This window comes from Salvelinus fontinalis, unplaced genomic scaffold (genome assembly GCF_029448725.1).
Source record: "Salvelinus fontinalis isolate EN_2023a unplaced genomic scaffold, ASM2944872v1 scaffold_0367, whole genome shotgun sequence".
Lineage (NCBI taxonomy): Eukaryota > Metazoa > Chordata > Actinopteri > Salmoniformes > Salmonidae > Salvelinus > Salvelinus fontinalis.
In genome coordinates this window covers 3,043-16,486 of record NW_026600576.1, presented here as the reverse complement: position 1 = coordinate 16,486, position 13,444 = coordinate 3,043, and the positions used below count along the sequence as shown (strand labels likewise).

The following is a 13,444-nucleotide window of genomic DNA, read 5'->3' as shown; positions in this document are numbered from 1 at the left end:
GCACCGGAACCTCACTGCGGTGACGGTCTGCGCTGGCTTTCTGGCGCAGCACAGCGCTGAAGGTGAACATGGGAGGCGTCCCATGTCACCTCCGCGCGCCGAAACCAGTCGTCCACCGCAGGAGCCTCGGTCTGACTCTGATGCCAAGGAGCCAGAACCGGCTGATACCCCAGTATGCACTGGAAGGGGGAGAGGTTAGTGGAGGAGTGGCGAAGCGAGTTCTGGGCCATCTCTGCCCAGGGCACGAACGCCGCCCGCTCCCCCGGCCGGTCCTGGCAACAAGACCGCAGAAACCTACCCACATCCTGGTTAACTCTCTCCACCTGCCCGTTACTCTCGGGGTGAAAACCCGAGGTAAGGCCGATCGAGACCCCCAGACGCTCCATGAACGCTCTCCAGACCCTCGACGTGAACTGGGGACCTCGGTCAGACACTGTATCCTCAGCCACCCCGTAGTGCCGTAAGACATGAGTGAACAAGGCCTCGGCAGTCTGTAGGGCCGTAGGGAGAACGGGCAGAGGAAGGAGACGGCAGGACTTGGAGAAACGGTCCACCCTGACCAGGATCGTGGTGTTACCCTGTGAGGGGGGAGATCTGTGAGAAAATCTATCGACAGGTGAGACCATGGCCGTTGTGGAACGGGTAAGGGGTGTAACTTACCTATGGGCAGGTGCCAAGGAGCCTTACACTGGGCGCACACCGAGCAGGAGGAAACATAAACCCTCACGTCCTTAGCCAAGGTGGGCCACCAGTACTTCCCAATCAAACAGCGCACTGTCTGACCGATACCTGGATGACCAGAGGAGGGTGACGTGTGAGCCCAATAGGTCAGCCGGTCACGGACAGCAGACGGAACGTACAGACGCCCAGCGGGACACTGGAGAGGAGTGGGCCCTGCCCATAACGCCTGCTCAATGTCCGCTTCCAGCTCCCAAACTACCAGCGCCACTAGGCAGGAGGCCGGGAGTATGGGGGTGGGTTCCATGGGCCGCTCCTCTGTGTCATACAGCCAGGACAGTGTGTCTGCCTTGACATTCTGGGAACCTGGTCTGTACAAAAGGGTGAAAACAAAACGGGTGAAAAACATGGCCCACCTTGCCTGGCGAGGATTCTACTCGCTGCCCGGATGTACTCCAGATTGCAGTGGTCAGTCCAGATGAGAAAAGGGTGTTTTGCCCCCTCAAGCCAATGTCTCCACGCCTTCAAAGCCTTGATGACAGCCAACAGCTCCCGGTCCCCCACGTCATAGTTTCGCTCCGCGGGCTGAGCTTCCTCGAGAAGAAGGCACAGAGGTGGAGCTTCGGTGGCGTACCCGAGCGCTGAGAGAGCACGGCTCCTATCCCAGCCTTGGTCCACCTCCACTGTGAACGCCAAAGAGGGATCCGGATGGGCCAGCACGGGATCCGAGGTAAACCGAGCCCTTAGGTGACCAAAAGCCCTGTCCGCCTCAGCCGACCACTGCAGAAGTACCGGGCCCCCATTCAGCAGTGAGGTAATGGGAGCCACTACCTGACCAAAACCCCGGATAAACCTCCGGTAGTAATTGTCAAACCCTAGAAACCGCTGCACCTCCTTTACCATGGTGGGAGTCGGCCAATTACGCACGGCTGAAATGTGGTCACTCTCCATCTCCACCCCTGAGGTGGAAATGCGGTACCCTAGGAAGGAGACAGACTGCTGGAAGAACAGGCATTTCTCAGCCTTGACGTACAGGTCATGCTCCAACAGTCGACCAAGCAGCCTGCACACCAGGGACACATGCTCCGCACGTGCAGATGAGTATATCAGAATATCATCGATTTACACCACTACACCTGCCCGTGCAGGTCCCTGAAAACCTTGTCTACAACGGCTTGGAAGACTTATGGAGCATTCATCAACCCATACGGCATGACGAGGTACTCATAATGCCCTGAGGTAGTACTGAACGCTGTCTTCCACTCGTCTCCCTCCCGGAAACGCACCAGGTTGTAAGCGCTCCTGAGATCTAGTTTGGTGAAGAAGCGCACCCCGTGCATTGACTCAATCGCTGTGGCTATGAGAGGTAGCGCGTAACTGTACTTCACAGTGATCTGGTTTAGGGCTCAATAGGCAATACACGGGCGCAGACCTCCCTCCTTCTTCTTCACAAAAAAATAAACTTGAGGAGGCGGGTGAAGTGGAGGACCGAATGTACCCCTGATGCAGATATTCGGAGACAAATGTTTCCATAGCCGCCGCCTGTGACAGGGGATACACGTGACTCCTGGGAAGTGCAGCGTCTACCAGGAGATGTATCGCGCAATCCCTGCAACGATGGGGTGGTAATTGAGTTGCCTTCTTTTTGGAGAAGGCGAGAGCCAAATCGGAATATTCGGGGAGATTGCGCATGGTGGAGACCTGGTCTAGAGTTTCCACCGTAGTAGCACCAACGGAAACCCCTAGACACCTCCCCGCGACCATCCCGTGAGAGCCCTTCGTTGCCATGAAACAGTGGGGTCATGACAGGCTAACCAGGGTAGGTCTAGCACCACGGGTAATGCAGGAGAGTCAATGAGGAGGAGACTCAGCGGAAACGGTGGCCTCCGTAATCAACCCTGACCATATTGGTTGACTAAGGCGTGAACTGGGAAGGGCATAGCCACTGGAACAATGGGGATCCCTAAACTATGGGCAAATGATCTGTCTATAAAATTCCCAGTCGCGCCTGAATGGATGAACGCTTTATGCTGGGAATGCGGGGAAAACTCAGGAAAAGTAACATACAAAAACATGTGTGCAACAGAGGGCTCTGGGTAAGAATGGTGCCGGCTAACCTGGGGTGACGCCAGAGTGCCCTGCTTGCTGCCTCGACCCCCAGAGGACCCAACCCGGCACCGACCGGCAGTGTGACCTCTGCGGCCACAGATGGTGCACGTGAAGGAACCTCCTCCGGTCTCCCTGAGCGCAGCACCTCCCAGCTCCATGGGCATCGGAGCGCTGGTGCTGGGAGATGGAACCGACAGACTCCGCTCTGGACGTCTGTGGGTAGCCAGCAGGTTATCCAGCCAACTAAAAATGGCATATCAGTTTGGATACTGTAATATTCATGTGTAAACATACTGAATAATAATTGGATGCATTTTACCGCCATATTATACTGTGCTATGATTGGTTAAGACCACCCAAATGGTTAGGTCATGGTCAGTTTGATGCTGGTTGGCGATACGTGAACATTCCAGTTATAGCTAGCTAATAAAGAGCTACTTTAAGAAATATCCTGTAGTACTGCATTTTATTATTTTGTACAAAGCGTGCAAAACAAGGCTGCAACTGGGACAACATTTCGTTTTTGCAGGGAGGTGTTGTAAGGGGCTTAATACAGTTGTATTCCAGCCACTAGGGGGTACTCTGGTGAAGCCCATGGGAAATAAAGAAATATAGTTTAAGTGAATTGGGAAGAGTACGAATGAAAAACTAAAGAAAGACTGTAAACGGCCGTTACCTGTGCTAACACGATTCAAAGTGAGGTAAACCATAGTTTTCGCGTTGTAGTTTATATGATAAGCTCATTGGAAGGGTAACATACACAGGATGTACATAAATGGGCATGAACACATGACACAGAAAATAAAATATTGACAATTAGAAATTCAAAATGCATCTAAATATATTTCGTTCTGTCTATGGAATACATTAAAAAAAATTGTTAAAAAAAATATATATGTATAAAATATACTTGTCTGTACAGTAAGTAAATGAATCCTACAGACGAAGAACCATATATGTGACAATTTTTCAATTTTAAGATAATCAGTTATTTTTATATTATTCATTGTGTGTACCACATTAGGTGTTTTATGGTTGACAAATAATTCACCATACCCATATCTTCCAACATCAATTGATATTTTTTTGTTATTTCAAAAAATAGTAGCACGCTTGCATGAAGGTGTGGTTATTTACAGGCAATTTCTTATATGCTATGGAGGTGCATTTGTTACTTTTTGTCAAAATAATTGTTCTGACAGCAATTTTTTCCCCGACAGAGAAGGAAGTCAAAGCGGACACCTACGAAGATGTCATCTCAGGTAAGCAGCACTGGGCTGTATTGACGTATCCTCATATCTCAGTTATTGTTTTCTTTACTTTCAGAGAGCAAGCTGACCAAGGGGGTCGAAAATGTAGATATTGCCAGATGTTCACTGTGTGAGGACCAGGCCGTGGAAGCTTTATTGCTGGCAAAGTGTCCCTAACCAGAGGTAATTAAACTGTTCTGTGTTATTTTTCTCCATCTCTGCCTGTCTTGGTGTACATGGAATCTGTCTCACATGCATGAATTTAAAAAAAAACTTACGATGTCAGCTGCTAATTTTCTGATTTACAGCCATTTTCACTGGACTATCTGTTGCTGCTAAGTCATGGGTTAGCCTTGCAATAACCAAGTGGTGAGACACCTATTGGCATTATCTTCTATTGTTTGTCCTCATGGGTCTGTTTTTCAGCTCAAAGTACTCTGTAGCCACTCACGTCATCCCTCTCCCCCTAAATCCTCTAGGTTATATCAGCTGTTATTTTGAACCTCTCCCGCATCTGAACTGGCTGACAGAGGGCACAGCCTGATCATAGGTGAGATGTTACTTGGTTGAGTCAACAGGAAGTATTATTAAAGAGATGCTTTACATTGAAACCCCAGAGTTAATGATCCAAGGTCAGTTTTGCATTTCACCTCCTGATTAGAGATGACTGACCGTGTTAGACATTAAAAAAACAAGGCTTAATCATGCTCTCTCGTCTGCAGGTATGTTTTGATGTGAGAGGAATCCAGTCCCGACAGCGCAATTGTGATGAACTGAGAGAATATTAGGGTAGCACTGTCATTCAGGAATCATATGCTATCTGCCGCTGTTCTTACCTCTCTACCCACCTCATCTTCTAATGCACACCATATGTGCATTGAAGTACAGATCTGCCTACCATTTCTTTTTTAACTAGGCAAGTCAGATAAGAATGACGGCCTAAGAACTGCCTTGTTCAGGGACAGAAGGACAGACCTTGTCGGCTCGGGGATTCGATCTTGCAACCTTCCGGTTACTAGTCCACCTACCCGCCCAAGATTGAACTTGTATTTATAATATTACAATTAAAATGCACTTCTTTCAATAAAGCGTTTCACATTCTCCACTGGTTGAAATACTATCCTGTGTCCGTCCACAGATTAATGGAGTTAAATGTGCATAGGTTTTTTTCTCTCTGTATATATGAATTACAGATCAATCATGTTTAGTCTATTGTATAGTTACAATGTGTAATCATTGATATCCCAGGAGCAGTAAACACTGTTGAAGTGTATAATTGTAATACATGCAGACACCGCATCATTTAAATAATGGCATTTGATATGACTGAAAAATACTGTCTCAGTCATACCTGAACCGCACCTTTATTTGCCAAGGAAGAGTACATGACCGGTGAATATATTCAATGTACAGACTACAGTACATGTGTATATAGGACTTGCATCCATGGCACATTAAAGTTATATTCTACTCTAGGCTTCATTAATGCCATTCAGACTTGAGGTTCATAGATTGGTATGAATATTACTTCAGAACTTTATGTTTTAGGGTCCATACCCAGATCGGCTACATAGTTCTTTTTAACCCGACACAATAAGCAAGTAAATAGTTAGCTAGCTATGTTACTTCAGCTGCATTGCAAGGCAAGCTTACACAATTGTGCAGTCAATGCGTTTGTCTCTACATTAACACATTCCTCTCAAATTGTACATTTGCTTGACTCGTTAAGACGTCAGCCATCTTCGTTGAGCGCCACAAGGCAACGGTGGCTCGCGTCAAAATTCGTCATCACAAAGCCTTTGTACCCAAATGCATTATGAGTGCTGTCGTGGCAATTTCCTGTATTACCAAATGAGGAGAGTTACAAACCACACACCAGTCAGAGTTATACTTAAACTTCATCTTTAATAATATGAGCTTTACCAAAGCCCTGTGACTTTCAACAATTCACTATCTATGAATTGTTGAGAGTTCCAAGATATTGGCAACTGAGATCTTTTATAGCAAAGATATACCCCTCTCAACTTACATGACGAACCACAGATCTTAGGAAAACTTCACAAAGGGCCTTTTACTTGAGAATGGAGTATCCCTTAGGCAGATTGCATTTGCTATAAATTATCGCTCAGTTTGGTCTCTAAAACGAGGTTCTAATCTCGTTCCTGGTACTTCATAGTACCAAAACATTACATCATCCAAGGCATAACTCAATATACTAAGGAGCATCAAAAGTCGTACTATAAATTCTCAGACAACACAAAGATTCCTTAATGCCCTTCCAGACTCCCTCTGCCTACCCAAGGACGTCAGAGGACAAAAATCAATTAACTACCTAACTGAGGTACTCAATTTAACCTTGCACAATACCCTAGACGCAGTCGCACCCCTAAAAACTACAAACGTTTGTCATAAGGAACTAGCTCCCTGGTATACAGAAAATACACGAGCTCTGAAGCAAGCTTCCAGAAAACTGGAACGGAACTGGCGCCACACCCAACTGGAAGTCTTCCGACTAGCTTGGAAAGACAGTACCGTGCAGTATCGAAGAGCCCTCACTGCTGCTCGATCATTCTATTTTTCCAACTTAATTGAGGAAAATAAGAACAAGCCGAAATTTATTTTTGATACTGTCGCAAAGCTAACTAAAAAGCAGCATTCCCCAAGTGAGGATGGCTTTCACTTCAGCAGTAATAAATTCATTAACTTCTTTGAAGAAAAGATCATGATCATTAGAAAGCAAATTACGGACTCCTCTTTAAATCTGCGTATTCCTCCAAAGCTCAGCTGTCCTGAGTCTGCACAACTCTGCCAGGACTTAGGATCAAGAGAGACACTTAAGTGTTTTAGTACTATATCTCTTGACACAATGATGAAAATAATCATGGCCTCTAAACCTTCAAGCTGCATACTGGACCTGCTATAAAGAGCTGCTTCCTGTGCTCGGCCCTCCTATGTTGAACATAATAAACGGCTCTCTATCCACCGGATGCGTACCAAACTCACTAAAAGTGGCAGTAATAAAGCCTCTCTTGAAAAAGCCAAACTTTGACCCAGAAAATATAAAAAACTATCGGCCTATATCGAATCTTCCATTCCTCTCAATTTTAGAAAGCTGTTGACAAGACAAACAATGTATACAAAATGCTTTAGTCTGGTTTTAGACCCCATCATAGCACTGAGACTGCACTTGTGAAGGTGGTAAATGACCTTTAAATGGCGCAGACCGAGGCTCTGCATCTGTCCTCGTGCTCCTAGACCTTAGTGCTGCCTTTGATACCATCGATCACCACATTCTTTTGGAGAGATTGGAAACCCAAATTGGTCTACACGGACAAGTTCTGGCCTGGTTTAGATCTTATCTGTCGGAAAGATATCAGTTTGTTTCTGTGAATGGTTTGTCCTCTGACAAATCACCTGTACATTTCGGTGTTCCTCAATGTTCCGTTTTGGGACCACTATTGTTTTCACTATATATTTTACCTCTTGGGGATGTCATTCGAAAGCATAATGTTAACTTTCACTGCTATGCGGATGACACACAGCTGTACATTTCAATGAAACATGGTGAAGCCCCAAAATTGCCCTCACTAGAAGCCTAGGTTTCAGACATAAGGAAGTGGATGGCTGCAAACTTTCTACTTTTAAACTCGGACAAAACAGAGATGCTTGTTCTAGGTCCCAAGAATCAAATCAAATCAAATCAAATTTTATTAGTCACATACACATGGTTAGCAGATGTTAATGCGAGTGTAGCGAAATGCTTGTGCTTCTAGTTCCGACAATGCAGTAATAACAACAAGTAATCTAACCTAACAATTCCACAACTACTACCTTATACACGCAAGTGTAAAGGGATAAAGAATATGTACATAAAGATATATGAATGAGTGATGGTACAGAACGGCATAGGCAAGATGCAGTACATGGTATAGAGTACGGTATATACCTATGAGATGAGTACTGTAGGGTATGTAAACATAAAGTGGCATAGTATAAAGTGGCTAGTGGTCCATGTATTACATAAGATGGCAAGATGCAGTAGATGATATAGAGTACAGTATATACATATACATAAGAGATGTGTAATGTAGGGTATGTAAACATTATATTAGGTGGCATTGTTTAAAGTGGCTGGTGGTACGTTTTTACATAATTTCCATCAATTCCCATTTTTAAAGTGGCTGGAGTTGAATCAGTATGTTGGCAGCGGCCGCTAAATGTTAGTGGTGGCTGTTTAACAGTCTGATGGCCTTGAGATAGAAGCTGTTTTTCAGTCTCTCGGTCCCTGCATTGATGCACCTGTACTGACCTCGCCTTCTGGATGATAGCGGGGTGAACAGGCAGTGGCTTGGGTGGTTGTTGTCCTTGATGATCTTTATGGCCTTCCTGTGACAAAGAGGTCTTCTGTTGAATCTGACAATTAATCTTGATGGTTGTAAAGTCGTCTCAAATAAAACTGTGAAGGACCTCAGCGTTACTCTGGACCCTGTTCTCTCTTTTGACGAACATATCAAGACTGTTTCAAGGACAGCTTTTTTCCATCTACGTCACATTGCAAAAATCAGAAACTTTCTGTCCAAAAATGATGCAGAAAAAGTAATCCATGCTTTTGTTACTTCAAGGTTAGACTACTGCAATGCTCTACTTTCCGGCTACCCGGATAAAGCACAAAATAAACTTCAGTTAGTACTAAATACGGCTGCTAGAATCCTGACTAGAACCCAAAATTGTTATCATATTACTCCAGTGCTAGCCTCCCTACACTGGCTTCCTGTTAAGGCAAGGGCTAATTTCAAGGTTTTACTGCTAACCTATAAAACATTACATGGGCTTGCTCCTACCCCTCTTTCCGATTTGGTCCTGCTGTACATACCTACACATACGCTACGGTCACAAGACGCAGGCCTCCTTATTGTCCCTACAATTACTAAGCAAACAGCTGGAGGCAGGGCTTTCTCCTATAGAGCTCAATTTTTATGGAATGGTCTGCCTACCCATATGAGAGACGCAGACTCTGTCTCAAGTTTTAAGTCTTTACTGAGGACTCATCTCTTCAGTGGGTCATATGATTGAGTGTAGTCTGGCCCAGGAGTGTGAAGGTGAACGGAAAGGCTCTGGAGCAACGAACCGCCCTTGCCGTCTCTGCCTGGCCGGTTCCCCTCTCTCCACTGGGATTCTCTGCCTCTAACCCTATTACAGGGGCTGAGTCACTGGCTTACTGGTGCTCTTTCATGCCGTCCCTAGGAGGGGTGAGTCACTGACGTGATCTTCCTGTCTGGGTTGGCGCCCCCCCCCCCCCTTGGTTTGTGCCGTGGCGGAGATCTTTGTGGGCTATACTCGGCCTTGTCTCAGGATGGTAAGTTGGTGGTTGAAGATATCCCTCTAGTGGTGTGGGGGCTATGCTTTGGCAAAGTGGGTGGGGTTATATCCTTCCTGTTTGGCCCTGTCCGGGGGTATCATCGGATGGGGCCACAGTGTCTCCTGACCCCTCCTGTCTCAGCTTCCAGTATTTATGCTGCAGTAGTTTGTGTCGGGGGGCTAGGGTCAGTTTGTTATATCTGGAGTACTTCTCCTCTCTTAGCCGGTGTCCTGTGTGAATTTAAGTATGCTCTCTCTAATTCTCTTTCTCTCTCTGAGGACCTGAGCCCTAGTACCATGCCTCAGGATTACCTTGCTGTCCCCAGTCCACCTGGCCGTGCTGCTGCTCCAGTTTCAACTGTTCTGCCTGCGGCTATGGAACCCTGACCTGTTCAACGGATGTGCTACCCGTCCCAGACCTGCCGTTTTCAACTCAGAGACTGCAGGAGCGGTAGAGATACTCTTAATGATCGGCTATGAAAAGCCAACTGACATTTACTCTTGAGGTGATGACTTGCTGCACCCTCGATAACTACTGTGATTATTATTTTTTTACCATGCTGATCATTTATGAACATCTTGGCCATGTTCTGTTATTATCTCCACCCAGCACAGACAGAAGAGGACTGGCCACCCCTCAGCCTGGTTCCTCTCTAGGTTTTGGCCTTTCTAGGGAGTTTTTCCTAGCCACCGTGCTTCTACACCTGCATTGCTTGCCTTTTGGGGTTATAGGCTGGGTTTCTGTACAGCACTAAGATATCAGCTAATGTAAGAAGAGCTATATAAATGCACTGCTCAAAAAAATAAAGAGAACACTTAAACAACACAATGTAACTCCAAGTCAATCACACTTCTGTGAAATCAAACTGTCCACTTAGGAAGCAACACTGATTGACAATAAATTTCCCATGCTGTTGTGCAAATGGAATAGACAAAAGGTGGAAATTATAGGCAATTAGCAAGACACCCCCCAAAACAAGAGTGATTCTGCAGGTGGTGACCACAGACCACTTCTCAGTTCCTATGCTTCCTGGCTGATGTTTTGGTCACTTTTGAATGCTGGCGGTGCTCTCACTCTAGTGGTAGCATGAGACGGAGTCTACAACCCACACAAGTGGCTCAGGTAGTGCACTTCATCCAGGATGGCACATCAATGCGAACTGTGGCAAAAAGGTTTGCTGTGTCTGTCAGCGGTGTCCAGAGCATGCAGGCGCTACCAGGAGACAGGCCAGTACATCAGGAGACGTGGAAGAGGCCGTAGGAGGGCAACACAGCAGCAGGACCGCTACCTCCGCCTTTGTGCAAGGAGGTGCACTGCCAGCGCCCTGCAAAATGACCTCCAGCAGGCCACACATTGTGTTGTTTAAGTGTTCCCTTTATTTTTTTGAGCAGTGTACATTTGATCCCATCTCAAGTGAACCTCCTCTTCTCCCCACTCCTGGACAAGCTCACTGAGGGTAGTGACTTGCGCACAGACATTGTTGAGATAAGAGATAATTGGTTTCCCCTTAATCACGCCATCCCTTCACATATGAAGACAATGTTCCATTCTGACGTCACCCCTCTCTGGGCCCCAAGTGACTGAGCCCTAGCTGAGAAGGGAAACGTGCAACTGTATAGTCCAAAGGGACACATTCTAATGATATCTCACATAAGCATATTATGTAAATGAAACATCCTATTTATCCATGTTACCCAACTAATTCATCCTCCAGTGCGCCAATTCCCCCTTGTGGTCTGGAGCAATCCCGCGGTGCAAGCTCGCAATTTTAAGGAGGAACTGCTGCATCTCTTCAGTCCCCGCTGTTCCGTAAGGTGTTTCTTTAAATCTGATCCTGATGCGGAATAGATTGCAACGTATTCATGACTCTGTACCTTCCGTAATCCGGACTTGGCGATTGGTAAGAGACCTCTGGTGGCATGTCTTGTGGGGTATGCATGGGTGTCCGAGCTGTGCGCTAGTAGTTTTATAACCAGACCGCTCGGTACATTCAGCTGTGAACACTTCTTACAAAAAACAGGTAGTGAGAAAGTCAAGCTCTCCACATTTGAGATGTACATGCATATCATTAAAGAAAGGTCCATATTTGGATGGAAACCAAGCTAGTGAGAGGTATCAAGTAAAGTAGTAATTTCAGTTGAAAATTCCCAACACTGCTGTGCTCCCTGGGGCCTGCAGCCAACCACAGCCCTGCTGGCCTCACAAACCACCATCTGCTATAACATTGAGTCAGTTCTTCCTACTGGACATTGGAAAGCTTTTGTTGACACCCATTGTTCGTCCTAGATGGGAAATTGGTGTGGATGGTTCAGAGTTCCATGCTTACAAAAGGGTTGATTGATACACATCAGATGACAAGCCTACTACATCCACTAAAGTACATGCGCCTTGGTGTTATACGCAAATCAGATACAATTAAGGTAGCTCCAACGGTTAGGATTGTTGCCACGCAAGTAAAGCAAACGTAATTGTTATAGAACACTTAATTTGACATGTTAGAACAAGACATTACACCCAAAGAATGTATCCAGAAGAAACATACAAATGAGGCTCCTCAAAGAGGTCTTTGACATGTCGTTGACCTGTTGAGAGAGAGAGAACCTATTAGTTCAGTTATGGTCTGACAGGGTCTGGAAAGCATAAAACAAGACCTACCTCTTTTCAAGTTGTCCTGATTCACACATTGTCCACTACAGGGGCCGCCAGAGGGACTACTGGCGTCACAGATGACCACATCACAATGGACGAAGACCTAGGAATCAAAGATTTGATGGTGTCAGATAAATTTAAATAAAGGGATGATTGCCACTCACAAAATTAACCTAAAGATTGTTGGGTGAACTTTGTTACCTGGCCACTCGGCTCAACCGCATCCTCGACGAAGGAAAACATATAGACCTCAAAGCGTTTGACGTGAGGGGGGAAGTGGACCCTGGCGTCAGCTACCACCGGGTGGAAGACCACACGGTACGGATCCTCCGGGTTCTCACAACTGCCAGTGTAGAGAGAGGGACTAAGTTAGGAACAAGAACACTAAACCCCAACCGCCTTGTGTACGAAGTCTTATGGTGGTGTCATGACTGTCCTGTGAGGATCAGATCAATTTACACCATGTTGTAAATGACAGGAGAAGTGGGTTCCTTCTCCACCTCCAGTATGAACTAAAGGAATGTCTTTGTTAACAGGCTTTTCCCACCAAAACTCTTACCCCTCCTAAATTCACCTCGGTCTTGAAAAACACCCAACATATTTCGTATTCAATGTAAAGGCTCGAGACTTCCTACCTGTAGCGTGAGCACTTTTCTAGTTCCAGTATTTCCTTTTTAAAAACATGACATTCTTTTTCTATCTCTGACCAGTCTTATGTTAGAAATATTGTTCCAGTATTCACTTTTGAACATATTAGAGAAACTCCTAGAAAATGTGCATAGTAAGTAGCCATGCCACAAGTGACATCAGAGAGCGGGTCAGACTGACAGAACTGTCCCCGGCGGCCAGAGTTCATAAAAGGATTGGTAACTGAAATTAACATTAGACCAGAAAACCGTCAGTCGCAAGCTACACATTTGAAACTTCCCTAAATGCACCTTCCTAAGGACGGCGAGCTGCAGCTCATGTCCAAAGTGGTCCGAAACCTGAATACCAACACGAGGGAGAATAAACACCCCTCAGACAGACAGTCACTGGTACAGCCGATTAGCTGTTTGAGCCAAGTACCTAGAAAAGCTAACTTCAGTGGGACCATTCTGCTACTATATCCAAACCATCCTACTCTCATCACCCACTGAGGAATCAGCGACAGGGTTGATTAGCCCATCTTCCAGAATGAGTGAAAGGAAAATCCATCCTGAAGTTCCGTTCAAGACTAGTCATTGGAGCCACGGACAACTATTGACATTGTGACCTCAGGGAGCCAATCAGAAAGACCCAACCACGGCAGCATCCACATAAATACATTCATGCAAAAATGTAACAACGATAAGTGTCCCTTATGGAACCATGGCTGGGGGAGACATCGTAACAAGCCGTCATATTGTGTCAGCCCGCT

General features: G+C 45.9%; 1 protein-coding gene and 1 long non-coding RNA gene across 5 annotated transcripts in view; one reads left to right on the top strand and one right to left on the bottom strand.

The window, feature by feature from the left end:
- LOC129845786 (protein RD3-like) overlaps positions 1 to 12,651 on the bottom strand; it is a 91,997-nt gene extending 79,346 nt beyond the window's left edge. Inside the window, exons 1-3 of one of the 4 annotated variants that reach the window (XR_008758103.1) lie at positions 12,247 to 12,505; positions 12,052 to 12,148; positions 8,992 to 11,978 (exon numbers count right to left, since the gene is read on the bottom strand). The gene's annotated coding sequence lies outside the window, so the exon portion shown is untranslated. Of the gene's footprint in view, positions 1 to 8,991; positions 11,979 to 12,051; positions 12,149 to 12,246 lie in introns of those variants that run through there. The other 3 variants (XR_008758104.1, XM_055913702.1, XM_055913701.1) reach the window with 3 other exon arrangements.
- On the top strand, positions 3,893 to 5,138 carry LOC129845790 (uncharacterized). The gene is made up of 5 exons (XR_008758108.1): positions 3,893 to 4,049; positions 4,114 to 4,220; positions 4,346 to 4,406; positions 4,517 to 4,587; positions 4,760 to 5,138. It is a non-coding gene; the product is annotated as an uncharacterized LOC129845790 (long non-coding RNA).
- Positions 12,652 to 13,444: the final 793 nt, after the last annotated feature.